This window comes from Alligator sinensis, unplaced genomic scaffold, assembly GCF_000455745.1.
Source record: "Alligator sinensis unplaced genomic scaffold, ASM45574v1 scaffold395_1, whole genome shotgun sequence".
In the NCBI taxonomy this organism is placed as follows: Eukaryota; Metazoa; Chordata; order Crocodylia; family Alligatoridae; genus Alligator; species Alligator sinensis.
The window spans coordinates 331,657-357,568 of record NW_005842232.1 but is presented as its reverse complement, the minus strand read 5'-3'; the positions used below and the strand labels follow the sequence as shown (position 1 = coordinate 357,568).

Below are 25,912 nucleotides of genomic sequence, written 5' to 3'. Positions count from 1 at the left end.
CCTGCCAGGCTCTTAAATGTCTGAGAGATGCCCTTTAAAGTTCCTGGTACCCAGCCAGATGGCTGGGCATTTTCAGCTCTGCTTTATGCTGCAGATACATAAGTGCACTCAGCCAGGCATGGTCACAGCTATGTGCATGCCACCCTGAGAGTAATAGGCAACCATCAATCCTCTGGATCATGGTGTACGCATAAGATGTCTAGGCAGGTGCCTGATGAATCCACTTGCAGCTGATAAGCCCAATTTGAGTACCAAAGCTTGTTACAGCTTTCACAGATCCATGTGTTGTCTGGGAATCCAAGTTTACAGCATGCTGCTTTCTTCTTTCTCGCTTTTCTTTCATTCTCCAGATCAAAGCCACTTCATGCTGACCTGCACCTAGTGCCAGAGATGTTCCCCTCCAGTTGGATGGGATTCTGCACATTCCTCCCAGCTTTCTATGTTGACGTTAAATTACTTTATATAATTTTTGCACATGTTGTTGTATGACCATGGAGGGCAACCGTGCTTTCTAGAGCCATCTCAAATCTTGTTGTAGAAAATATTCTTGGGGATACAGTCTCCTCCCATTCTTCTGACATGGCCAACTCATCCTGGAGAGTAACTCTGTGAAAAAACACTCAGGCCAGAAGAACTGTTTTGGTTCAGCGAAATATGTGCTGTGATTGAAAGGAAGTTACTTGGGAATCTAGCTTGAGTCATTGTTTTTAATGAAGTAGGACATTCCCCCCATGGTGACTCATCTGCAAAAGGAGAAATGGAGAAATGTTTGACCTGTCATGTGGTGATTAGTATACTGTGATACGAAGCATAGAGATGCAAGTTTAAACTACCTTTAAGCAAAGGGGTGATGCCAGGAAGACAGGTTTTCTGCTTCCTGGGTAAATGACTGCCATGCTTTAGCCCCCAAAACTGAGTGGCTAGGGTATCTACCCAGAAAGCATAAGCCATAGGCTTTCCAGAGTCAGGTCACTGGACATTCCGATTGAGGGACATTCTGCTTACCTGCCAGGTGGGTAGCCAGGGAACCAGCATGCTCAACAAGCATCCAGCCATCTGATTGACTGGGTGGCAGGCTGGAAGAAAACCAGGCAAGAAGATGGGTAAGCCAGCCAGATAGATAGTCTTCTTGCTTAATCTCATCAAGCATTTCAGTGAGCTCCCCATGTGCCCATGAAGCATTTTGATTTCTTTGAAAGAAAGTGTTATTGATAGAAAACTGTTCTATCAAAAAGTTTCCAGCCAGCCTTACTGAACATGTTATAAGCACTTTGCAGCTAAGTACAGACAGGCTGAATCAATTCAATCTTTGCAGGATAGCCTAGCCATATAGATAGAACTGATAAGCAAGTGAACAGACATTCACTTTTGATTCTGGAAATGCAGCCACATGCCTGCAGTAGCCCAGGCCAGAAGCTGGGGGATGCTACAGCACACCTCCAAGCTGAGCTGGTACAGACAGCTTGGGCCAAGACTGCAAGGGGAAGTTTGCGTGGGAGATGCAAAGCATCCTGGGATGCTGGGAGACTGAGTTAAACTTGAATCTGGAAAGGATCTGGGACAGAAGTTCAATAAACCGATTTAAACTAAATCAGTTAAGCCTGATACTACATCCATCCAGGTTTATCTTAAAATGGCCAAAACCAGTTTGAAAACAATTTATGTGCACTGAACTTCTGTTGTGTTACAGATTCGGACTGGTTTCCCATTACTTATACCAGTCTATGTGTAATATCTGTCCCTAGCTTATAGATTGGCACAGCTCCTATTGATTTCAGTTGCAGTTAAGAGTGCTTAGCATTCCATAAGGCAGTACAGGTCCTCAGACCTTCTGTCTATTTAGGTCTTCCAGAGATTGTGGGCCTTAAGTCCCACCTAGTTAACTAATAGTAATAGTCCCCACTGTGTGGGTCCAAAGATTGAAAGATGCAAATAATTAATATTTTTTTTGGCGGGACAACTAAGGAAGAAAAAGGTAGGAGTGATGTGGGGGTCAAAGGTTCAAAATGTGAAAAGAAGTTCTCCAGAGGGAGAGACCGAGCAGTGCCCCCCAGGCCATACCTACCAGTCCTTAAAGGCATCCAAGGAGTCAGTAGATGCCACCTACTGGTGCTCTGCCCGGAAATGTGCATGGACAAGTGAAAAGAAAGTGGCCCTGCAGTCTTTGGGCACCTTCCCAGCCAGGGTCTCCTTCCTGGTCAAGTACAAGGCCCACTTGGCCAGGGCCAGGAGGAGGTTGACCAGGAGGTTCTGGGACTTGGCAAGGCCATGGATGGTGTGACCAAAAACAAAAAGATGGGGGGTGAAATTCAACCAGAGCCTCAGTAGGAGATTCTGAAGGTGGAGGTGGAGGGGCTGCAGCCTGGTGCACTCAAGGGTCATGTGCACCAGGGTCTCCCTCTGCCCACAGAAGAGGCAGGAGACAGCAGTGTCTGTGAAGCTCACCACATACACACCCATAGTGATGGCTCTATGGAGAAGCCACCAGCTAAGGTCCCCAGTGGCTCGTGGGAGGAGGGTGGAGTACAGACTCAGGCACTGGGGTGCCCCAGCCATAGCCTTGCCAAGCAGGTCCCACCACTTGGTGTCTGGGTGGGACGCGAGAGCAGAATGACCTCAGACCATTTGTAAGTCAGCCTCCAGGCCTTAAGTCAATCACTCACAACTCAGAGAAATACACAAAGGGGGCCTACCTATGACAAGCTTGGTTTAAGACCTGAAACCTGTTGCAAAACCAGAGATTGCATCTAATTCTCCAGGACAACATTTAACTATCCTGTTCATAAAACCCTCTCCCTGAAATCTTTTGTACACCCTCATTTTCTAGTTACAAATGAAGAGGGGTCTAGCAGACAACAGTCTCCTTCACTACACAATCCTGATTCATTTCTAGAGCAGAACCATTCATGGCAAAATAGTCTCTAATCATGTACTTATTGCAATGCATGTGCAGAAGGGGCATGAATTTCTTGTGCTTATGCAACTGTGAGTTCAGAATATTTGTTCTGCTTGGACAGAACATACTGCCTTGGTGCATTTCCACTGTAGTCACTTCCAGTCCAGCTCCTGTCAAGCCCTTGGCTGCCTCCTTAAGCACAAATCACCAGGAGATGTAGTGATGACAACACTGCCTGTCTTCCTATAGGAGAAAGTTCTCTTTAGAATGCAGCAATCTGTGATTTACGTATCTCTGCAACTGTTAGGCTGGTTGTATTTATCACCATATGTGAGATGTATTGCTCTTTTTAGCCTGAGTCCTATGGCATTAAGTTTGAGCTTATGAACTACACATTACTATAGGGAAAATCTCTGCAAATATTAAATATTATGAAATTGTGAGCACTAGTAAATTACTTTTATGTCTATTTCATCAGCCTCTTTACACTGCTAGAGGGGAGGAAAAGGGTGTGGCCCAAACAAGAATCAGAACAAAAATGTATCTTTCCAAATGGGGCCACAGGAACTGGCTGTTAAAACTTGCAATTAGGTGTCAGGATTATCAAACTGAAATCTGCTAAACAGTAGGCCAGGAATTAGTCAGCAAGTATGCACCAGCTTTCAAATCAGCTCCTAAAGCAGTATGTAGTTTACTAATAGTGTTGAGATGATGCAAGTGTAGCACTGAATGAATCAGTATGTAATGTAAGCATAAAAGCTGCAGCATCATTTCTAATTCTTCACCATGAATTACAATTTGGAGGATTTAGGGCTAGATTATATTTCTCCTTCATCCACCTAATTGGCACTTAACATAGCCAGGTAACTGCTGTTTTTGGCATTTACTTACAGTTTGGGATTTAACATAGCTCCCCTCTTCCCATACTGCCCTACTAAGTATGAACAATAAGCTGTACCACTAAGTAAGCTCAATATCTGCCCAGAATAGAAATTCCCTAGGCATGTGTATAATGCTGCAGGCACACCAGCCAGAATTGGTTTAAACCTGGGTCCTGCTTCTCAGGAAAAGTACTCCAACTGCTAGGTCATTACCCTGGACACTTTCCAGCCCATGACTTGAAGCTGGTCCACTGTGCAGTCAAGAGAGGGTGATGTATGGCCTCAGGAAGAAAGCAAGCTACAGAGAGAGTGACTTAGTAAAATGGATGTTACTCTGGAAGAGAAGGAGCCCCAAATTCCACAGGAGCTGAAACTAGCTAATTCCATTTATTCAATGGATATTTATTAAATGCAAGATGCAGTGGGCCAGTCTGATGATTAAGGCTGATTAGAGCATTTTGCTGGGGAGCAGCTCACAGGTTCAAAACTCCCTTGGGTGCAAAGGGTCTAAAACACAGGACTTCTGGGTAAATGCTCTAACATTGCAGCTAAAAGATGGAAGGACCCTCCTTCTCAGTACAAGTGGAAACAGAATCCCTAGCTGTGCATGAGTGCCACTCAGGAACATGACAAGTAAATAGTATTTTAGTCTTTTCCAAAGACCATAGAAGTCTATGCAAATATAGTTAGTTACTTCCGTGGGTTTTTTATAGCAAATTTCAGTTCTATGCCCAATGCAGGCCTTTCTACAGCCAATTTAAGCAGTTCAGACAAGTAGTAACAGTGAGAAGTTCAGTTAGATAAAACCAAAATCCCTCCAAGCCAAAAGTTTCAACCAAAACCCAGATCTGAATAAAAACAAACATTTTTTGAAGCATTAAAATGTATGGATATGAGGTCTGCATTTTTGGATGACAGAAAAATAAATGAACTAAATACATGAAATTACTTCCTTACCTCTTTCCCAGAAACAGGTTTGGAGGGTCTCCACACTACTCTGCCATCTTTAGTCCAGAGGAACTGTTCACTTACCTTGTGCTCCTCTTTCTCTGCATTCAGTTCTCAGCCTTTCCCTCACCATAAAGTCCACTTACCTTGATAGTTTTTTTCCTGAGGAAGATGGAAGTCAAGTTGTCTTCATCTCCCTTCTTTCTCTTTGGCATCCAGGGGCCAGATACACTGAGGAAATCAAGCCTAGGAAATTAGAAGGAATGGATGCATTAAACCACCTGGCAGGTTCCCTTGGTGAGGTAGGGGTGGCTGAGGCCAGCACTAGCTGGCCCCACCATCTTTACCTGGAGGCATCCCAGGGCAGTGATCCAGGCTCATGGATTGTGCCTCTAGTTTTGAGTGGCACATGCTGCCCCCATGTGTGCTGCTTCATTTTTATTTTATTTTTTTTGCATGGTTTTTTTTGACTCCTGGATATGTAGAGTGACTTCAGCTTGTTTTAGCTTAAAAATGAAAAGCAGGCTAAGATGAGTTTATACCTGAATGAGAGCATGTAAGCAGGAGCTTTACATGAACTCCTTCCATTACTGAGGCATAAATATCCCCAAAGTAATGACATTTATTCTCCTGTTTCATTCTTTTGAAGGAGTTGTACTCTCAAATTCTTTGGGGGTTTTTTTGGTACAACTAGTTGAGGATTGTACCCTGGTCCACCTGCTACTGCACATTCACTTTTTTAAACACAGTGTTTGAGGTGTTGTAGTCTAGAGTGCATTGCAGTGTGTAACCCTCATATCTCAGGCCCAGAACTGGTTCAAAATGCTGCAGCAGCAACAGGACAAAGATACAAGGCCGAGTTGTTCAAACAAAATATATGGGGCAAGCAGCACGCATTTGGGGTGTGTTAGGTTTGGAAACTAAAAATGAGATCCTTCCCTAAAAAACCTGGAAGGGAAAAATGTTGATGACTTGGGAAAAAAAAAATCTTTTTCAGATTTTGATGTCAGTAAAAGTTAAAATAAGGTTGTTTGGAAATGCTGAAGGGCTCCTCTGTGGAACCAGAAAGGAAGAGGTGTACATTTATAAGGCCTAAAGCCCTAAAGCAGGACTGCCCAACATCTAAGTGGCCAGAGGTAACACCCCACCCAAGCCACACCAGTGGGGGCCACACCAGTACAAGCCCTGGGCCCCACACATGTGGCTCCTTGTGGGCTACATGTGACCCTCTAGCCACCAGTTGGATAACCTTCCCTAAACCATTCTGTTTAGCCTCTGAACTTTGGGGTGTCTAACTGAACATGACAATTTCTAACCCCAACATTATTTTAAATATACAACAGAATAATTATACAAAACCATATAAATACAGACATTTGACCATAAAATGTAACATAACTATTGAAAATGGATTGCAAGGACCAAATTCTAACACAAAGCATGGTCTCTTATTAAAGAGCACCGCACCTCAGAAAGTCAGTAGGATCATTCATGGAATAAGAATTCAGTGCTAAGATGATATTTGGAAAGCACTGAGCCCTAACATCTTCTGACACGTTAGTTTCATAATAGTTTGAAGATACTGGTCTAAAGTCCCTCTGAAGTTTCGTTTTGTCAAGTTAAGTGCTGTCCAGGTAAACTGATCTGCATGCCCAGCAGACTTTACCAAAGATTTTGCTCTTTGTCCTCTAGTTGTTTAGGTTTTGCCGGGGATTTTAGTAGATCATTCTCCAGGTTCTTTCTTGAAGGTAGGATTGTTTTTTGTCTTTGTTTTGCTTTCTCTGTTACCGTTGAAAGATTTTATCAGCTCAGGGTATTTCCTTGCTGCAGACTGCAATGCAATGTAGAGATATATACCAACATGTGCATTTGTCCTGAGCTTAGCCAGGCGCCAGAAGCAATCTAGGCACACTACCAAGGAGCTAAACTGGCAGGTTAATTAGTCTGTGCTTAGCTCCATACTTTTGTGGCTGGCTTACATGGCTGGCCTGACTGAGCTCAGGGTTTTTTTTACACTAGACTGTCATTTAGAAAAATCCTAAATCACTTCCTTTGCTTATGCTGAAACTGGGGAAACTCTGGCTTAATTCTCTCTAGGAGCTCACGCTTACACATCAAGCTATTCAGCAGAGCATGGAATCAGTCCAACTATCATATGCTTTCCCTTATGCTTATTTAGCTGCTTTACTGCAAAGATAGACAGCTGGCTTGACAGCTGGCTTGAACTTATGGCTCCACTGAAGTCAGTGGAAGATTTCCCATTAATTTCAGGGGACTCAAGATATCACCCTTGGTCTTTGATGTAGCCAAGTCCTGATTTACTGGCAGCTTTGAAAAGCATGACTGAGGCTTTTAGACTGTGTCAGAAGAAAATGTAGAGCCTGAAGGTAAAGTGTAAAAGTGGAGTGGTAGGCCTAGGAGAATAACTGATGTTTTAGGCTGAACTACAACATTGAAACAAACAAAACAAAACAAAAAACACTCCAAGTCAATCTGATTCTTTAGAAAAAGTTACTGGTAAAGTGAATATCTTGTTCAACCCAAAACAAATTGTTTCACTATCTGAAATTGTTAAAAAAAAGCAAAGGGCTAACTTCACTAGGGGATGTAGATAGCATTAACAAACCCATCAAGAAAAAGCTCTTACTTCCAACAGCTTAGGGTAGACCACTCCTTTGTGCAGGGGATACCAGGTTCAAATCCCCTCTCTTTCTAATTCAAAGCAAAAATTTGACCTAAGGTCTTTTATGTTCCACAGAAGCATCAAACTATACAAGTTATTCTTATTCTGTCTTCATGTTAATAATATTTTATATAAAAGATGGAACAGAACAGTTTCAACTGACAGAGCTTGACCTCAGGTTACCTCAGAAACTAGGAATATGGACACTCTCCTAGGGAGTGGGAGACCGTCTATTTTGAATCAGACAGAGAGGAAATTTAAATCCTGTTCTCCAAGAACAGAGGTTGTCAACTAGGGTACACGTACCCCTAGGGGTACTTGGAAAGCACTATGAATTAAGGTGGCCACCTTGATATAGAGACCAAAATTCAGAACACAGTTCTGGATACTCTATCAGTCTCCAGAACCAGTATATGATATCGCTTCTGGTTCTAGTTAATGTATCTGCTATAAGGTAGCACTGTTGACAGAATTAACTAGTCTGGGTTCAAACCTATGTTCACACAGCTGTACTACTCTCTGCCCGAGTGGTAACCCACAGCCAACCTCTCAAACCAGAAACAACATAGCCACGTTCGTGAGAACCTCAGTGCAGGACAACTACCTCTGTTTTTCAGTGGAGATAATGAGTGGTCTGCTTTCACACACTGCTGAGAAACAGAGGTATTCTCATGACTGAGGCTATAGTCCCTCTGTGCCAAGAGACAGCCCATGAGTACTTTCTGATCTGGAAGTAATAGAGCTGCATCCCCATGGCACCAGGAAATGTTGTGTTCTGTCCTCTCAGGAGACATAACATGATGCTGTCTGGCATCAGCCTGGCTAGGGATAGAAATTACACATACATTGGTATAAGTGATCAGAAACTGGTTTGAATCTAATACAACAGAAGTTCATTGCACATAAACCGCTTTCAAAATGGCCAAAACCAAAATGGCCATTAAGATAAACCTGGATAGATGTAGTCTGATTTAGGTTAAGTCTGATTTAACCTAAATCAGACTCAACTGATTTAGGTTAAATCAATTTATTGAATGTCTGTCCCAGATCCCCTCCAGATTCAAGTTAATTCACAGTTCCCTAGCATCCTAGGTTGCTTTTCACTTCCCCACAACAGGGTGGGTGGGCTAGCCTTGGCCCAAGCATGAAGGCATACTCTAGCACCCCCCAGCTTCTGGCCTGGGCTATTGCAAGGATGTGGCTGCATGCATAGAATAAAAAATTAATGCCTGTTCACTTGCTTATCGGTTCAAACTATGCAACTTAGACTAACCTGTTAAGATTGAATTGATTCAGCCTCCAGCTTTTTGATTGTCTGTACTTAGACCCTGAGACTAATTTTTCAAATTTGAGCCATAAGTCCCATTTTAGGGCATCCTTGGGGACACTGGGACACAGCCCCAAAATTCAAAATTTCCCCAGAAAATCTGAGATGGTTACTTTGCTGTGAATAAATGCACAGGGGAAAGCGTGGGGAGACTTTTTTTCTAACTAGGCATGCTAACTGACTGGGAGCTGTTCCTAGCTTCCCTAATGTGTGCATAGGAGAAGGAATAGCAAGAAGATGTCCCTTTACTGAAGGACTGAAGTTCTCATGAAGTTGGATCCAGAAAAGGCAGGGAAACAGCTTTCCCCTTGCACAGTGGATCTGTATTAATTCATTATTTGGAGTCTGGGGGGGTGGGTCCCACAATTATAAAAAAGGGAGATAGATTTAGCCCTTCATAATAAGCTAGTCTTTTCTGTGCCCTTCCATCAGCATAGCACATTTTTCAATAATGAAATACAATTTAGTTAGCTTCATAAACCACCTCCAGACAGGCCACTTTGCTTGGAAATTTGGTCACACTTGGAAATATAATTATTGATATGATAAAATTGATTGATCAATTAATTACTATTAATATTATGTTTTCCTAGGCCTAGGAAAATCCCAAGGCCTAATTTTATGTTTCTCCAGTGCAGACATGTTATAGCGTGGGACTCAAGAGGAGAGAGGTCACCTTTGTGATCCTGGTGCCTTAAGACCATGAAGTGGCTTGCCCATTTGCAGTGAGAAACAAAGAATATTGGATGAATAGGTGAAAAACGGATTAATAGAAAATGAAGAGAATATTTGAGGAATGCTCACTCAATTTGCTTTGGTATTTTCAAAATAAGATGTTTAGATTTTTTTGGGCTAGATACATAAGAAGACTTAGGTGCCATTAAAAAAACAAAAACAAAAACAGTCTTACTATAGACTATTGACTAGACTATTGGGTAGGCTGCTCAGACAGGTTCTTGGAAAGCAGGATTTAGATTTCCTCTTTACCTGATTCAAAAAAGAAGGAGGTCTCCCACATTCTAGGAGAGTGTCTATTTCCCTAGCTTACAAGATAATACTATGAATTTATGAATCTATAATACTGTATACACTTGCCACATGTACAATCCTCTTGCTATGCAGAGAGCCAAAAGTGAGATTGGTACAGGTCCTTTCAAAAGAGCATAGGACTGAAGGAAACTATTTGAGTCACCAAGACCAGTCACTTACAGTTAGAAGTTTCCACAGGCTGAATATATGTTAAATTCGAAGGGTTCACAAGAACCCTTTCTAAGCACTTGAAGAAGAAGGTGATTAGGAACAGTCAGCATGGATTCACCAAGGGCTCGTCATGCCTGACTAACTTGATTGCCTTCTATGTTGAGATACCTGACTCAGTGGATGCCGGGAAAGCAATGGATGTAATATACCTTGACTTTAGCAAGGCTTTTGATACCGTCTCCCACAGCATTCTTGCAAGCAAGCTGAGGAAGTCTGGGTTGGATGAATGGACTGCAAGGTGGATAGAAAACTGGTTGGATTGCTGGGCTCAATGGGTAGTAATCAATGGCTCAAAGTCTAGTTGGCAACTGATATCAAGTAGAGTGCCCCAGGTATTGGTCCTGGGGCTGATTTTGTTTAGCATCTTCATTAATGATCTGCATGATGGGATGGATTGCACCCTCAGCAAGTTCATGGATGACACCAAGGTGGGGGGTGTCATAGATACACTGGAGGGTAGGGCTAGGATTCAGAGTGACCTAGACAAATTGGAGCCAAAAGAAATCTCATGAGGTTCAACAAGGACAAGTGCAGTCATGCACTTAGGACAAAAGAATCCCATGCACTGCTACAGCCTGGGGACTGACAAACAATAGTTAGGTACAGGTGAGCACATATAAATCCAATTAAACAACAGTCAAAACACACCTATACCCAGGAAAGTGTATATAACCATCAGGGATGGGGTCCCAGCAGAGCCTCTTTGCAGGTTTATACTTAACACTCTATTGAACTATCAAATACATAGATAAAAATGTTCACCACATATAATGTGATCTCTCACAAAATATAGGTGGCCACATGCACCATCGCATGCACCAAGGGCTCTGCCTTCTGTTCACAGTTGGGGACTCAGGCTACCTTCTGTGGCTCCAAGGCCCAGTTCCCCACCTGGGACCAGCCATGCACCGAGTGTGGACAGGAGTCCTGCCCGCGTGCCAGGAAAGGGTGGACCCCGGCTACCTTGAGCGGCTCCCAAGGTCGGGGTCCCACTGGACCACGCCGCACCCTGCTGCCAGCTCCAGGTTTCTGGCCTCACACCAGGGGGGTTGAAGACCCAAGCTGCCTCGTGAAGCTCCCAGGGTCTGGGGGCTCCATGCACCGCTGTGGCACCGGGGTCCCTGGCCTCATGCCAAAGGTTGCAGACCCGAGCTTTCTTAAATGGCCACTCCCACTCACAAAGAGGCATCTTTTGGCTCTTCAGGGTGCTGGTTCTGCCTGCTGGCCAGCTTACACCAGCTCTTCTTTTCCCATCCTCTTCTCTGTCCCTTGACGCTTCTGCTGCATGCTGAGTTTGCTGTTCCTTTTATTCACTCCAAAGGCTCCACCCCCAGTGTGCTATGAGACCTGCAAAATGCAGGATATAATCAGGTCTGGGTTTGCACCCCCACCCCCCAGCAGGGGCAGGGCAAGCCCCTTCCCAGCAGTTATCCGATTGATGGACGGGCTCCAACCATCACAACAAAGATTCTCTGAGCCCGGCATGCCGGGCTGTATTGGTAAGTACACCACAAATACAACATACAATGATGTCCACATTTTCTAAGATGGTGGACTAATAAAAAATGCAAATCAATTAACAAAGAGGGAAAAAGGCCTTTTCATGATGCTGTTTCTGTTTGACTGGAAGCAAGACTCATGAAGTAATTTTCTGATCCTACGAAAGTTAGGTTGAATTTTACAACTGACAACAAAAACACTGGGGTTTCATCCAAAGCTAACGAATTCATATAGTGTTAAAGCACTAGTCATAACGTGAAAATCTTTAGCACCCCCAAGCTAATGAATAATAATTGGCCCCAAATCTTTACAAAACTTTTTCTGCAAGTGGCTGCATTCTGTAGGATTAATCCACCAAACTGATTTTCTTGCAATTATTTCCAAATAGCACTGCTACAGTTTCTGAAGTTTTAGTGTAAGCTGAACAGTATTTGAAGTTCTTGTGGAATTCTACATCCTGGAGCCAAATTAATACATAATCATCTCTGTAATTAAAAGCAGCAAGTTTCTAAGCCTTATATGGTAGCAGGGAAAGGCTTGAAAACATGAACAAAATGTAGCTGAAAGGCTCCAGAAGATAAAGTGGGGAGAAAAAAAAAATCATGATTTTAGCTAATCTCATGCTTAGGAGGCAGAGGGATAGTCAGAGGTTTTTGACTGCTTGGAGCTAACAATCTGAAACCCCTTTACATTTATCTAAACTCAATGCATCTGAGACTGCTGACAGTTGATTCAGTTTTTTGGCAGAAACCAGAAGCTTTCAAGGAGAGAATAACTGTTGAGGCCATATCCTGACATCTTTATGCAAAGTTCTGTTAAGATTTCTGCACATAGCATATGGCCATTTAAGAACAAAGATAAAAATAACTGACTTGGGGCTGAACAGTCTGGCCTCCACCCAGCAAAACACTTAAGCATGTGCTTAATTTAAAGCACAAGAGAGTACTCCCACTCCACTCATGTGAGGACCACAGGATTACGCATGGGTTTAAAGTTGCACATAGCTATGCATCTTTCTTATGGAGGCCAAAACAAATACTGATGTGCAGGACTGTGCCTATAAGATATGTTTTTTTTGTTCTTGGAAATAGATCCATGAGATAAAATTAGGCCCATTTGGAAGTTACTGGTAAAGTAGCCATTTAGGGTCATGATTTTAATCTCTGTATTAAAATCCAAAAGAAAACACACATAAAGGAAGGAGATTGCTCAGACAGTGCAATTTTTTTTCACATTGCTGACCAAATGGCAGTTTTCCAGCCCTCATACACAGCTTGCAATCCGACTCCATGCGCAGCATTATGTCTAAGCACCCACATGGCTACTGAGGATGCACAGGAGATGATGGCCTGTCTAGGCAGATGCGTGACATTTATATGCTGGCTATACAGAAACCACAGAATTCTACCTCGCCAAAGTCGCCGGGGTGAAAAAGACCCTACCATGTTTTACCTCCAATAGCCGAGGCAGAAAGAGAAACTAGATTCTTCTGAGCATACTGAATAAATCACGAAGCTATTACCTAGCTATTTTTCCAGCCCTCCTCTTGAAGCTGGCCCCTTGGGCAGCCAAGAGAGAGAGGTATCTGGGACTAGTGGGAAACAAACATGACAGAGGGCATATGGCTTAGTGAGATAGATACTGGGCGTGTCTACATATGCTGATGTAAGGCGCCATTTTTAAGGCATATTAAGTGTGAGGGTCTACATGTGCATGCCCTTAATGCACTTTAAAAAGGGCAATTTTAAGCTAATTCCATCTAAATTTGATACCTGCATAAAGCAGGTATTAAATTTAGGCACCTGAACCTACATGTAGATGCCTTAAGGCACCTTAAAGCTGTCTTTGTCAACTGAGTGGGCCAGAGCTGAGCCCACAGGGCCCTGCACTGCTGCTAGATGCCACCAAGAAGACGGCACGATGTGTGCTTTTCTCCAAGGCACAGATGCTGGAGCTGGAGTGGTGGTTCCAGTAGCAGCAGTCCCTGTTGGTGTGGTGACCAACTAGGCACTAAGTCGGCAGAGTGGGCAGGAGGCACAAGGGCTCCTGTCAAAGCACAAGGGAAAGCCCCCCCCTGTAACTCCCTGCAGGGGAAGTCGGCAGCACAGCGTGGGCAGGGCCTGAACCTCAGGGCAGGTTTGCTGGCTGGGCAATGCAGCTCTGCAGGGGCAGGACACCTTGCTGCCTGCCTGGGATTCAGGTGCCCTTAGAAGCCTGCACTGCAGCTCCTGCCTGGGACAACAAGCAGGCTAGGACTGCATCTGCCTCCAGCACCCAGCATGGCTTTCCCTGCACTACCCACTTCTGTCCCAGGCAAGAGCCCGACCTACCTGCTGGACACTGTCTATGGGAGAGGTGGTGTGAGCTCCTGGGGCCTCTACATGGCTCAGTCTAGACAGGCTGGGTGCAAAGCAGGTGGAAGCTAGGCTCTCTCCTTGGCCTGCCTGATCCACAGCTGAGCCCTCAACTATGTTGCACCTAGCATGCCCAGGCTGAGCCATGCAGAGCCCCCAGGAGCTCAGACTGCCTCTCCCCTTGGACAGTCTCCAACAGGGAGGCTGGGTGCTTGTCCAGGATGGAGGTGGGTGGAGATGTTTTTAATGCACCTTAAGGTGTGCACATGTAGATGCGTACCTAAATCATGTTAATGCACCTTAGGATAAGGTGCATTAAGTTTAGGAGTGCGCAAATTCACATGTAGACATGCTCACTGTTCTGGAAGGGAACAGGTCATGGTGGTTAGCAGCAACTTCACTGTTGCTCTCCATTGATTTTATCCAGTGATTACTAATGCAAGATACAGTGGCTCAGCTTCAAGAGGAAGACTGGATAATGCCTAACAGTTGGAGCTCTGTACTGGGAAGTCACAGAGGTATAGGCTTAAGCTGCCTTTAAATAAGGTGGGCCTAGAATTAGGTTCTCCCACTTCCTAAGCAAATGTCCTAACTACTCAATGGGCACATCTACATGAAATGTTTACTGAGCACTAGCTACTTGGCTGTATAGCTAACCTCTCGGCGCCTACACATGCACCCCTATTAGGCTGGAGTAAACCAATTTACTCCACAGCAGGATAGTACTTGTAGCAGCACACATGTAGATGCTTCCCTGAGTGGCTAGGGCATAAGGGTGCTTCAATGTAGGGGCTGTCTGCCAGTTAGCCTTACCCTGAAACACCCTTATTCCTCTGCCATCCCCTCTGTAGCACATTGAGCTGTAGGAAGCAGCCCCAGGCTGGCAGGATGACTCCCTGGGTTCCCTGCCAGCCAGGGCTGCTTTGATCCAACCCTACATGCTGCAAAGTTGGGCACATGTGCACACCTGGGCTCCAGATTTTATTGCTGTGCATTAATAGGTATGTGTAGATGCACCCAATGATTAGGGATAAAACAGCTTTTTTCCTCACTTATTCTCAGGTACATGTACACATAACTGCATACTAGCCCAGCTAGTACTAACCCTACTGAGCGTGCTCAGTAGCTGTGTGGACTTTAGATGTGTGATGGAATTGCAGATTATGCATAAATGCCAAAATACCAGGTTTTTGCAGCTGGAAAACTTCTGTATGGACACTGTAACAGAGGACTCTTGGGACCAGTCTGTCATTGGCCCGCCCACCTGTTTCTGGGCCAACCGTTCACCTCCTTTCCTGCCACACCTTGATGATACATAATTATGGTGTTAATTAGGTGGGAGGCTTCCCATTCTTGCCCCAATGCCAGAGGGCACTATCTGCAGCTCCATTCCTCCCCTACGCCACAGCCTAAGCCTTGCGGATGGCATCCAGGTTAATATTACTCCCGGCCTGAGACCAGAGCAAATTGAGTCTAAAGTTGGGCTCCGTGCATATACACATTCATACCACCTCCCCTCTCACTGGAGGCCTCTTCCATTCTGCCCCTCTCTCAACAGGGCCTCTGGCATATGGCCCATTACTGGGCCACACTCCACTGCTCTGCTCCTCCTTGAGTGACCCCTATGGGCCATCAGGCTTCATTACCCACATACTGGCCTTGCTCTGCAGTCCCTTCCATTCCTGTGAGTTCCCCCACTGTGTATGGTCTGGCCTTGGGATGAACCCTGGGCTAATTCCTCCCCACGCCCCTCACCAGGCAACTCTATACTCTCACACATGCATATACTGGGCTCCCATCCCTCTGGTTTTTCCCCTCACTGGGGCTCCACACCCACCCCCTCACTGGGGTCACTGGGCTTCCCTCCCTGGCAGGGGCTCAGGTGGCCATGGCCATGCCTGGCCCTATTTGGGTCTTACACGCTCCTTCAGCTCAGGTGGCCATAGCCATACCTGGCCCCCTTGTACCCACAGTGTTGTGGGGGCTAGGTGTTAAGGCACCCCGACCCACCTTTCACTGGGGTGGTAACTGGCCTAGCATTTCCTGGGGGCTCCTGGACCACTGGGAGCCCCCCCGGGCCACCCACTCCCAGCAGGGTGAAGTTTTAGGTCATGCCCAGGACCAGGAGCCTCCAAACCATTCCCTTAAGCACCTGCCCTTACTTCCAAGCTGTAGCATTCAGCCTGCAGCCAGGCAAATGTTCCTGCCTGGCCTGCCAGCAGCAAACTGCTCTGTTTATATAGTCTACTGGAGTTCTAAAATGGCTGCCGCAATCAAGCACCTGCTGGCTGCTTGTCTCAGACCTTAAAGTATCAGGCATGAACAACGCCCTGCTGCAGACACATAGGGTGCATCCAGACGAGCATGTACGTGACTCCTGCCCCGTCTCAAACCCCTTTGAGGGGGGGCAAGAGGCACATGCAAGAATGAAAAAATGTTCCCCGCACTGCACACTTGTAGCATGGGGAGAAAATTAGACCCCTGGATATCCAGGGGTCAAAAAAAACTGCTCCACAGAACAGCGGAGCAAGGCATAGTCCCAGACTGTGCCCAGAGCCAGCAGGGAGTCAGTCCTCCAAAAGAGTTGCTCTGGTTTTGGCCAGAGCATCTCTTTGGTGCTCTTGCTGCCCCCAGCCCTTGGCGCTGTCCCAGGTAAGTGGGGGAGGGTATTCATGGGCCAGCAGGACCCAGCTGGTCCCAGTATTCAGTCCCCACATGCCGCGCTGGGTCCTTCTGCCAAGGGACCGGCCCGGCCTGGTGGCAGAGGGTCCCCAGGGCCGGCAGGGCCTGGCACGTAGTCCCCACATGCTGTGCGAGGTCTTGCCACCAAGGGACCAGCCTGACCAAGCAGCACAAGCAGCCCCAGGGCCCACAGGGCCCAGCACGTGGTCCCCATGTGCCACGCTGGGTCCTGCTGCCAAGGGACTGGCCCGGCCGGGCAGCAGAAGCTCCCTAGGGCTGGCAGGACCCGGCTGAGCCCAAAACATGGTCCCTGCATGACGCGCCGGGTCTTGCTGTCATGGGACCAACCCGGCAGGGCAGCAGAGAGTCCCCAGGGCCAGTAGGACCCGGCTGGGCTGAGCACATGGTCCCCAAGAACTGGGAGCTGGCAGCAGCAGGCTCAGCGCACCCCACTCCCACTGCTACTATGAAAAGTAAGTTATGGGCCCTGGGCAGGGGGGCTGTGGCCCTCCAGGCGGGGAGCTGGGGCCCTGTGGTGGGGGTCATTCCATGTGCTGTGTGCAAGTCCAAGCACATGCACTGAGGCAAAAAGCCCCAGCTCAAATTTGCACCACTTCTATTTGAGCTGCTGCAAGCGCACATGCTTGCATGTGTGGACGCGCCCATAAAGTGAATTTGAAATCTACCTCTGGTGGCTAGTTTGAGTGTTAATAGCTTTTCTAGAAGCCACATTTGTTTTGCATATGTAAGAGCTTGTTTATAAAAACAAAGGGTCTGTTCCTGGGTGACAAGAGGCACCATGATGAGGCTACTAGATACTAGACACTTTTTAATTAATATTAGATTCTTAATGTATAGCTTAAACTATATGCACCCATATGTGGCTACATGACTTCTTAGGCCAAATATGTTCCACTTCATTTCCTTCTCCTGTCCCCCATATAAAACACTCTGATAACTGTTTCCCCTGTCAAAATTCCTACCATTATTACAGGCATCCCAGGATCAGGTCTAAAGTCTGCATCAAAAAAGCCCACCTCCAAAGCCCAATAAAGTCAAGGGAGCCTAATTTTCAGTGGACTTTTGATCAAAATTTCAAAGGAGGGAGTAGAGACTCCTGGGTCTGGCATTAGCTAAACTCTGAGTTTATTAAAGAATGCCATCCATCATAATAGCAGTTTATTCAACAAAAACAAGGAATGTACCAGATTCTGAACATACACATAATGGAACTTCAAACCTGTCCTAAGTGTTTCATAGTTTCATAGAAGTAGGGTCAGAGGGGACCTGAGCAGATCATCTAGTCCGACCCCCTGCCCTGGGCAGGAATGAGTACAGGGCTCTTATGACCCCTACTAGTGCTCAAGGGTTAAACAAGCATGGGTTGTCTATGGCAGATGCCTGAACTAGAAGTTAAACAATGCATTATTGGAAATGAAAGTGACAAGAGAACATAGGAGTTTCCCTGCTAGAGAGAATGCTTAAATAACTCTAGGAAGTCAGGCCCTTATCAGTAGCTTGCTTGTTAGAGCACTAAGCCAAGGTGTGGAAGGCTTGGCTTAATTTCTCTCCTATAAGTGAAGTGAGCACATCAAGTCCACATCTTTCATCTCACAGGAGAACACCTAACCACAAGTCTGTAGCTTTGGGTGAGTGGGCGGGGGGAAACACTTTCACACCTACCTGTTGACATTGTTCCACACTACAGTACATGGAGTATTTAAATATGAATTGCACCAGAAAGAGGAAGACAGTATTAGCATGAAGGCAATCACCCAGCAGAGGGAGATTCCAGTCCCAGCTCCACCAATTACTTATGGATTTTATCCAAAGACAGTTTAATGTAGAAACACATCAACAAGATTTCTGAAGCAGGACTAGGATACAGACTGTCCCTTTCCCTGTTAAGCACCATACAATGAGGCCACACTTTCCCTTTCTTTTTCCAACCCAAGGAGTAATCAGATATTCCAGTCTATGCAGGCTGGAAGAGTTTTAGCAAAAGGGAATTCAAGCCCCTGGTCCCTTGGTGTACCAGATATCCTGGCAGTGTGCTGAGAGGTACGGGTTGTGTGTTTGAATCTTCTAATCGTAAGACCGTTTAAAAGTAGGCACCTGCATTTAGTTTCCTTCCAGCCATATCCCAAAAGAGAGATGCTAATTCACTTTGCACCTATGTTTGAAAGAAAGCGTAGATACCTACCTTAAAGAGACAGATCAGGCCTGGAAATCCTGCATGGATGAAAGGCCCTTTTTGCAGCCACAAGTAAACTGTCAAACCTCCTCCATCTCCAGGACTTAAAGTCACAAACCTGTCCTCAGAGTTTCATTTGACTGGTTTAGGATGACTCCCCACCCCTCACACTGGCTTTTGTGGAACTAACTCTCTTGGGGCATGACATGGAGAGCTCCAGTATCTGATTCAGGGGAATGGATCTGTGACCAGGCATCTAAATCTTATGTGCTGCAACTCTCAGCATAGCCAAAGTTCTTGTATGGGGCCTAAGCCTCAATAGCTGTAATGCTATTGACTTTCTGTGAGATTAAGGCTCCTGAATGTTGAAAGTCTTTTTTAAGTCATCTAAGGCTTCTAACTGACTAATTTGCCATTTTTGAACACTTCATGGTTTTCACTTTGAAGTGTGTACACTTGCTATACTTGTTTTCCCTTACCTACTTAGTAAGACTCATCTCTTTTCTTGCAAGTTTCACATTTCATTGAGACACAGAAATCAGGTACAGAACATGTCAGGCACTACAACACTGTATACTTAAAAAAGAGGGACTTATTACCAATATTTTTTTAAAAATTGAAAGAGAGATGCTTAATTCCCCTGCTTGAGTGAGGAAACAGTTAACGGTTGCATAAATACATGGTCACTTCCTGAGAACACTGAGCGAGTGGAACCTCAAACCCTCTCTATTATCTAAAGGCATTTCATGCTCCACAGTTCAGCCTGGAACAGGTAAGAAAGACAACTTTTCCCTTATTTTTCTTGCTTATTTTTTAAAGTAGTTTCTCAGTAGGCAGTGTAAAGATTGGTTCATTTTGCCATGTTTGTTATTCACAGAAAAAGGCCCAAAGTTCATTGCATAGTGATGAGCTATGTACGCCTGATGACTATGGACTTTAGAAATAAAATAATTATTATAAGGCGTAACTTTGCTATCACTCACAATTACTGCAGGAGGTAGAGCAGCAGACAAGAGAACTCATTAGAGTTAAAGATGTGAATTCGGCATAAATCACTTCTCAGAATGAAGAGGTAAAGGGTGTGTATTTTTCTTTTGGTAAGAAGAACAGTAATAGTTGTAATGAACATCAACTAATATTTTAAAAATAGATGGAGAATCAATGTTTAGCTTTGGTAAGTAATAAATGAAGAATATTGTGCTGAGTTTTTTAACTGAACCAGACAGATACCTTGAATAATTGCAGAGTCCTGATTTATACTCATCCTAAGACTGAGATGTGCAGTGAGGCTTACAGAAGACACAAACCTCCCCTCCCCTCTCCATAAAATCAGCACATATTATGCATATCATAAAAAGATAGGATTTTACTAAGAGCTTTACTGGCAGCCTTATGGTATAAACATGTAATCCAGACAGTTTGACACCAGCACATGGCTTCTCAGGGTATAGTACTCACCTGCATGCTTCATTTGCTGTCCTTCAGAAGAGATGATAAGAGAAACTACTATTGTGAAAGAGTTTAAAATGTTACTTGTAGGCCTAGCAGATCATCAAGAGAAATGTAAAATTTAATTCTCTTTAATGATTCCTGAATATGTTCTAGTTACCACAGGCTAAATGTTGAAAGTGACCTTTGCTCATAATATTTTAATATTTAGACATCAGCTATCTGTCTGTAACTGCTGTTTTGGAAAAACTGCCTTTTGGGTGTTAAATATTAAACAATATACAAAAAATAGGGGCCAAGTAAAATCTGCAAAAACATCTAAGTGACTTAGAGCAATTTTCAGTGGGTTCCCAAGGCACATCTATCCTACATATATATATTACTATACCATTACCATATTATGGACCTCACAACAATCTGTTGTGAGGACCCTTCCCTTCCCTGTTTGAGAGGGAAATGCTACCATTATTGCCTTACAGAAAGGGAATCGAGAGATTAAGGATACGTCTACAGCATTCTGACGCATGATTATACTGTGCATAGAAGCATACTAAATTATCATTAATCTAGTTATCTCAGGTACCAGCAGGACAGACTACAGCATCCGAGTTAGTATCCAGGATCCCAACCAGCCTTGTACTGTCTGGACTGAAGCCCGCCGGTGCTAGGTAGATTAAAGTTAGTTTGCCTTTGATTACACACGGACATTTCTTGATTGTAGCCTATGCATAGCCTAAGAGATTGGCCCAAAATCACACAGGCGTTTTGTACCTTCCTTTTGTAGGACCATTTTCAAATGGTGTCTCCTGTGCCTGCAATTAACTGTGCATTTTTCATCTCATTGGTAACTGTAAGCACACGAATTAGCCCAGTAGTTTTTTAATAATTTTGTCATTTATTCTTAATTGGGATCAATGACTTTGGATGGTGTGAAGAGGGCAGAGAAAGAACCCTGCACTGGAGAAAAGAGCAGTTTAAACACAGCGACAAAAATGAAAATCAGATCTATTTGGGGAACTGACTGTGGTAAATGTGGTCTACCCACTAGAGACCTCTGTGTTTTGGGTGGGTTATGGCTGGAGGGGGGGACTGGAGTGGGGGAAGGGTTTTCATAATATCTCTTATATTCTACTGTTAGCATGATGAAATAAACCATCCCTGGCTCTCTCTATTCAACTCTGGCAACTGGATGTGGGGAACAGGACTCCCATGGTTCATGACAATCTAAGTCACTGGACTAAGCAAAAGGGCATTTTAAAGTCCACTGAAATAACAGTGGTGTTCCACATTTATTCTCTTGATAATTATACAGTAGTCACTTGGTTTAAAAATGAACAGAAGTGCAGGAGAGGCCACATTGCTGACAACTGCAGTTCTGATAACTGGTAGATTGATGGGTTCAGTTGGTTGCCATGCTTTTTGTTTCCTGCTTTCTGCCGTTATCTAAAAGCATTTAATTCTCTTTAAATACAGATTTAAAAGAAAGCTTCTATTCTAAGAAGTGATTTAATACAAATGTCACTGTAAAGTTCCAGTTTTGTATCTCAATGGTACTTAAATCATGTGTTCAATTTACACACAGTTGCTATTATTTTATTTTTTTTCCTGAAGTTGGCAGTAAATAACAACTTGACTTTCAGGTTCCAAAAAAAGCACTTCCTCACTGTACACATGGAGGAAATCTGACAGTGATTCCATGCCTAGGGTTGCATTCTAAAAACGGGTTTAAAATGAGTAATCCAGGTATTTTTTCTAAATGTAATGCTAATCAATGTAACATTTTACACAGGATTAATTTTTATGCCATTGAATTGTTTGTGTTTTGAAATGTTTTTCGTCTATTTTTTAATTAGGAAGCTTTTCAATTGTGGCTCTGACTGAACTCTTCCCTTGACTGCCCCATTTTTCAGTGTTGATCAGTGTATTTTAAAAGCACCGACCACCTAAACAAAACCTGGAAAAAAGGTGGATTCTGAGTAGATCTGATATAATAGGTCATTTTTTTAGATATTGAATTTAACTAGTATTCATATTATAACTTAAGTTCACAGTCTGTACACACAAATTTGATTGATAGACAGTGAAGAGTACATAAGCCTACTGTCTCAGAGCTAGGTGTTCATACAGCTTTTTTCATGAGAAGCTATATTTTCCTGTCAGATGCTTTCCTACAGTAGAGAAGAGTTAACTGTTAGCTGCTGACGCACTCTAGTTATTTATAGCTCCACAGGTTCATACACTAGAAACAAACTTGGAATTAAGCATTAAAATGCCATACCTAGAAAATGAATACACATATAAGAGATATTCCTTGTAAAGCAATTAAGGTGACTACAGTTACAACAAAGTTGATGCAAAACCGTTAACGCCAAAACACATACTTTTCCATTATCAAAACTCATGGTACATTGAAGACCACACACCACAACTTTGATTCTCCCTTTTTGGGGAGGCATGCCTTCCATTATACCTTTTGATTTCCTTTCTTCACACAGTCCTTTACCAGACCCTTCCAGAACACATGCTCATTCCAACTAATACGAACACAAGAAAAGGATACATTCAAAAGGACAAGAAAAAAGGACCTCTTGGCCCTGTGATCTGGTCTCGGTTGTGGTTGCTGTCCTTTCTAGAAAGTGGCACGTTCTAAAACTGCTAGCAAGTGGTCTCAATGCTTCTCTGAACTTGGATACATCTTGGGATATTATCTTTTTAAACTATGTTTCTGAGTGATAAATTAATTGTAAAGACTTTCCCCCGCTCCTTTTTGCAGTTTCCATGGGTACATAGAGTAAAATCTATTTGTGGAAGTCTCAGCTCCAATCAAAAAAAGACCAGTTCCCTAGGGAGCTGCCTGTAAGCTGAACCCATTTTTTAAGATGGGAAGGGTTGCATTATTTCTAGCAAGTTTTTATACACAATAGGTTATATATATTACATAGAGAGTAACTAATCGAGTAAGGGGATATTCTAGAGCATGGCATTTTAAGGATAGAATTGAGCAAGGATTTATTTCAGTTAAACATTACAGAAATGGTTAAATAACTACTATTATAAGGTTGAGGAACAATTTCCCAGAGACAGTGATTAAAGCAACATTATTGAAAAGCCAGTGTTTCAGAACCAACTGATCGAAATGCTCCTGTATGTGTGCTTGTTCTCCACATACAAAAAACTAGAACTCTTTGTTCCAAAATGATACCTTTTATTAGACCAATTGGAAAATGGCAAGAAAATTGTCCTTTTCTGCAAGGCTTCAGGATCAGAGTCCCTTCATCAGGCTCTGGGAAAAGTATAGATGGTACAAGATGGTAAAAAGTCCCCATAGGTAGGAACTAAACTTCATTTTTGCACAGAGGGAGCTGAAGATGGAAGGCTGTCCCTCTGGGTCCATAAGAGGGACAGACTTCCATCTTCAGCTCCCTCTATGCAAAAATGAAGTTAATTTCCTACCTATGGGGACTTTTTACCATCTTGTACCATCTATACTTTTCCCAGAGCCTGATGAAGGGACTTTGATCCCAAAAGCTTGCAGAAAAGGACACTTTCTTGTGATTTTCCAGCTGGTCTAATAAAAGGTATCATTTTAGAACCAAGAGTTCTAGTTTTTTGTATGTCTTTTTGTCTCAGACAAACATGGCTACCAGGTAAATCCTTGTTCTCCCCATCAACACACAACGTGTTCAACTGAACTAGCACCAATTATCACCAGCAGTTATGCAGAAACCTGCTGGTACCCATTCAAGATGGGGAGATATCACCAAAGCAGTGATGATGAGTGATGTAGCAGTGCCCACAGTAGTACATATCATCCAAGTTGTCAAACTGTTTCTATTATGTGACCCAGAAGTCAGTTGCTTAGAGCTCTTTCAAATTCCTTTTTTCCCCTGCTTACTGTTTGCCTCATAACAAATATTTTTAGAAAAGTTCAGCAAAAATATTTCTAGCATTTCTCAAAACAAGGTCCAGGGAACATGCGTTTCTTTGCCCATGCCAGAATACCACATTTTAAACCTTGTTGTTGAAAAATTCTGTTGCTGCTTCTGCCACACAGATCATGCCACACAGATCATGCATGCTGCTGGAGAAAGCCAACTCCAAAAACCAACACAATAACAACAAAAAATGTGTACAAAACGGTCAATTTAGGCACCTCGCTACTTCAGGGGCAGGTTCCGGTCTGTAGAGACTCCTCCCTGTAGGCCAGAGTAGAATACCAGGGTAGGAGGAGGGGAGCATGGGATTTAAGACTCAGCTCTATCCTTTGAATTTTCCTATTAGCTAGAACATGCTGGTTGTTTCAGACTGTGGTCTGAGGGGGCTTGGCTCTCCCATTGGCCCCTCACTTAGGAGGTTAATTTGGTGCCAGGTGCTTCAAAATAAGGTATCACAATGATCTCAGGTCACCAGATTCTTCCACAGGTGGCTGCAAATTGTGAGTTCCTCATTTTCTACTTCCTCTTATGAGGCACCTGGGGTCTGATGTGTTGAAGGGCTGAGTACTCACAGCTGCAAGTGAAGTCAATAGAAGCAGCACTTTGGAACTATAAGGTGCTATAGAAATTTCAGCACTCTGAAAAAATCAGGTCCTAGGCATTTCGTGCTCTTTGCACCCCAGGTCCCTATATTAAAATGGTCATGAGAATCCCCCCTACACACTTAACATGTGAAAATGCTGTGAAAGTAAGTTCCCTACTATTAGGAAAGCTCTACATTGCCATAGAGAGAAGCAGTGTAGAAATAGCCATGAGGAAACATGAAATTCAGCATTCAAATGAATGTGTTGTAAATATTGCATGAGGTTACACACTGAACAATGGAAAAAGCCAAACATTTTGCAATCATCTAAAAAAAGCCAGCTCATGGAAATCAAAGCATTCCAAGTGACCACAGCAATTACAACCAAATTCTAATAAAAGCCAGGAGATTTGCTGATGGACCTCTGCCTGCAATGCATGTTTTCAAACCTGTCTGGTTTCCTAAGAGCTAACCCACAGACTGCCTGGCAAATAACTGGGAGGTAGCATTTTTAAGCTTGAAGTATGTTGGTGGAAGTGCATGCATAATGTGTGCTCAGGACCTTTCCACCATCCCAGCCAAGACACACTGTCACTGTAGTGTAGACATGTCTCTAGTTGTCTTCCTACCTAATGTCTCCAGGAAAACCCTGGCTTTCAGGTTCCTCAGCCCCTCATTTGTGTATCTAAGTTCGTACAGGAGTGCCTTCACTGCAGCATCAGAACATCTCAGGCATTTCTGAACAATAAATGAGGGAGGATAAAGGTGCTGTATTATCTATGTTTTTAGAAACCTCCTCCCCATTAGGTCCTCCAAATTTGCAGAACAATAATAAATGATACAGACTTACAGGTCTTCAAAACATCCCCTCCCATCGAAATCCAGATCATTCAGTTTGCCACTGACAGAAGATGAATGCTAGTACAACACATTGAAAGTCCTCTTGGAGTAAGATCAAGACTATTAGCTGAACTAAACTATGATACATATCTATAACAATATACTATATTAATATAAAAAGTGTGTGTGTGTGTGTACATCCATATAGTATGCATGTGTGTTTGTATCCATACACACACACACACATACAGACTATATGTACATATATAATAAAGGTATATTATACAAAACACCTTTTGTAAGCCAAAACCATTAGTTAAATACCTTATGTAGGCTTATACAGTTAAAAATAAATGCCTTGTCAAACTAAGCTTTTGAAA

The 25,912-nt window shown here is 43.7% G+C and overlaps 1 protein-coding gene and 1 long non-coding RNA gene across 5 annotated transcripts in view; one reads left to right on the top strand and one right to left on the bottom strand.

Annotated features, from left to right (window-relative positions):
• Positions 1 to 693: 693 nt before the first annotated feature.
• Positions 694 to 24,387, bottom strand: LOC102385772. Its single transcript, XR_324276.2, has 5 exons — positions 24,328 to 24,387; positions 11,175 to 11,342; positions 4,872 to 4,971; positions 1,006 to 1,076; positions 694 to 743 (listed from the first exon to the last, which is right to left on the bottom strand). It is a non-coding gene; the product is annotated as an uncharacterized LOC102385772 (long non-coding RNA).
• Positions 19,437 to 25,912, top strand: part of LOC102385934 (P2Y purinoceptor 8-like) — a 53,107-nt gene continuing 46,631 nt past the window's right edge. For 2 of the 4 annotated variants that reach the window (XM_025208496.1, XM_025208497.1), the window contains exon 1: positions 19,452 to 19,497. The gene's annotated coding sequence lies outside the window, so the exon portion shown is untranslated. Of the gene's footprint in view, positions 19,498 to 25,912 lie in introns of all 4 variants that reach the window. The other 2 variants (XM_006027308.3, XM_006027307.3) reach the window with 2 other exon arrangements.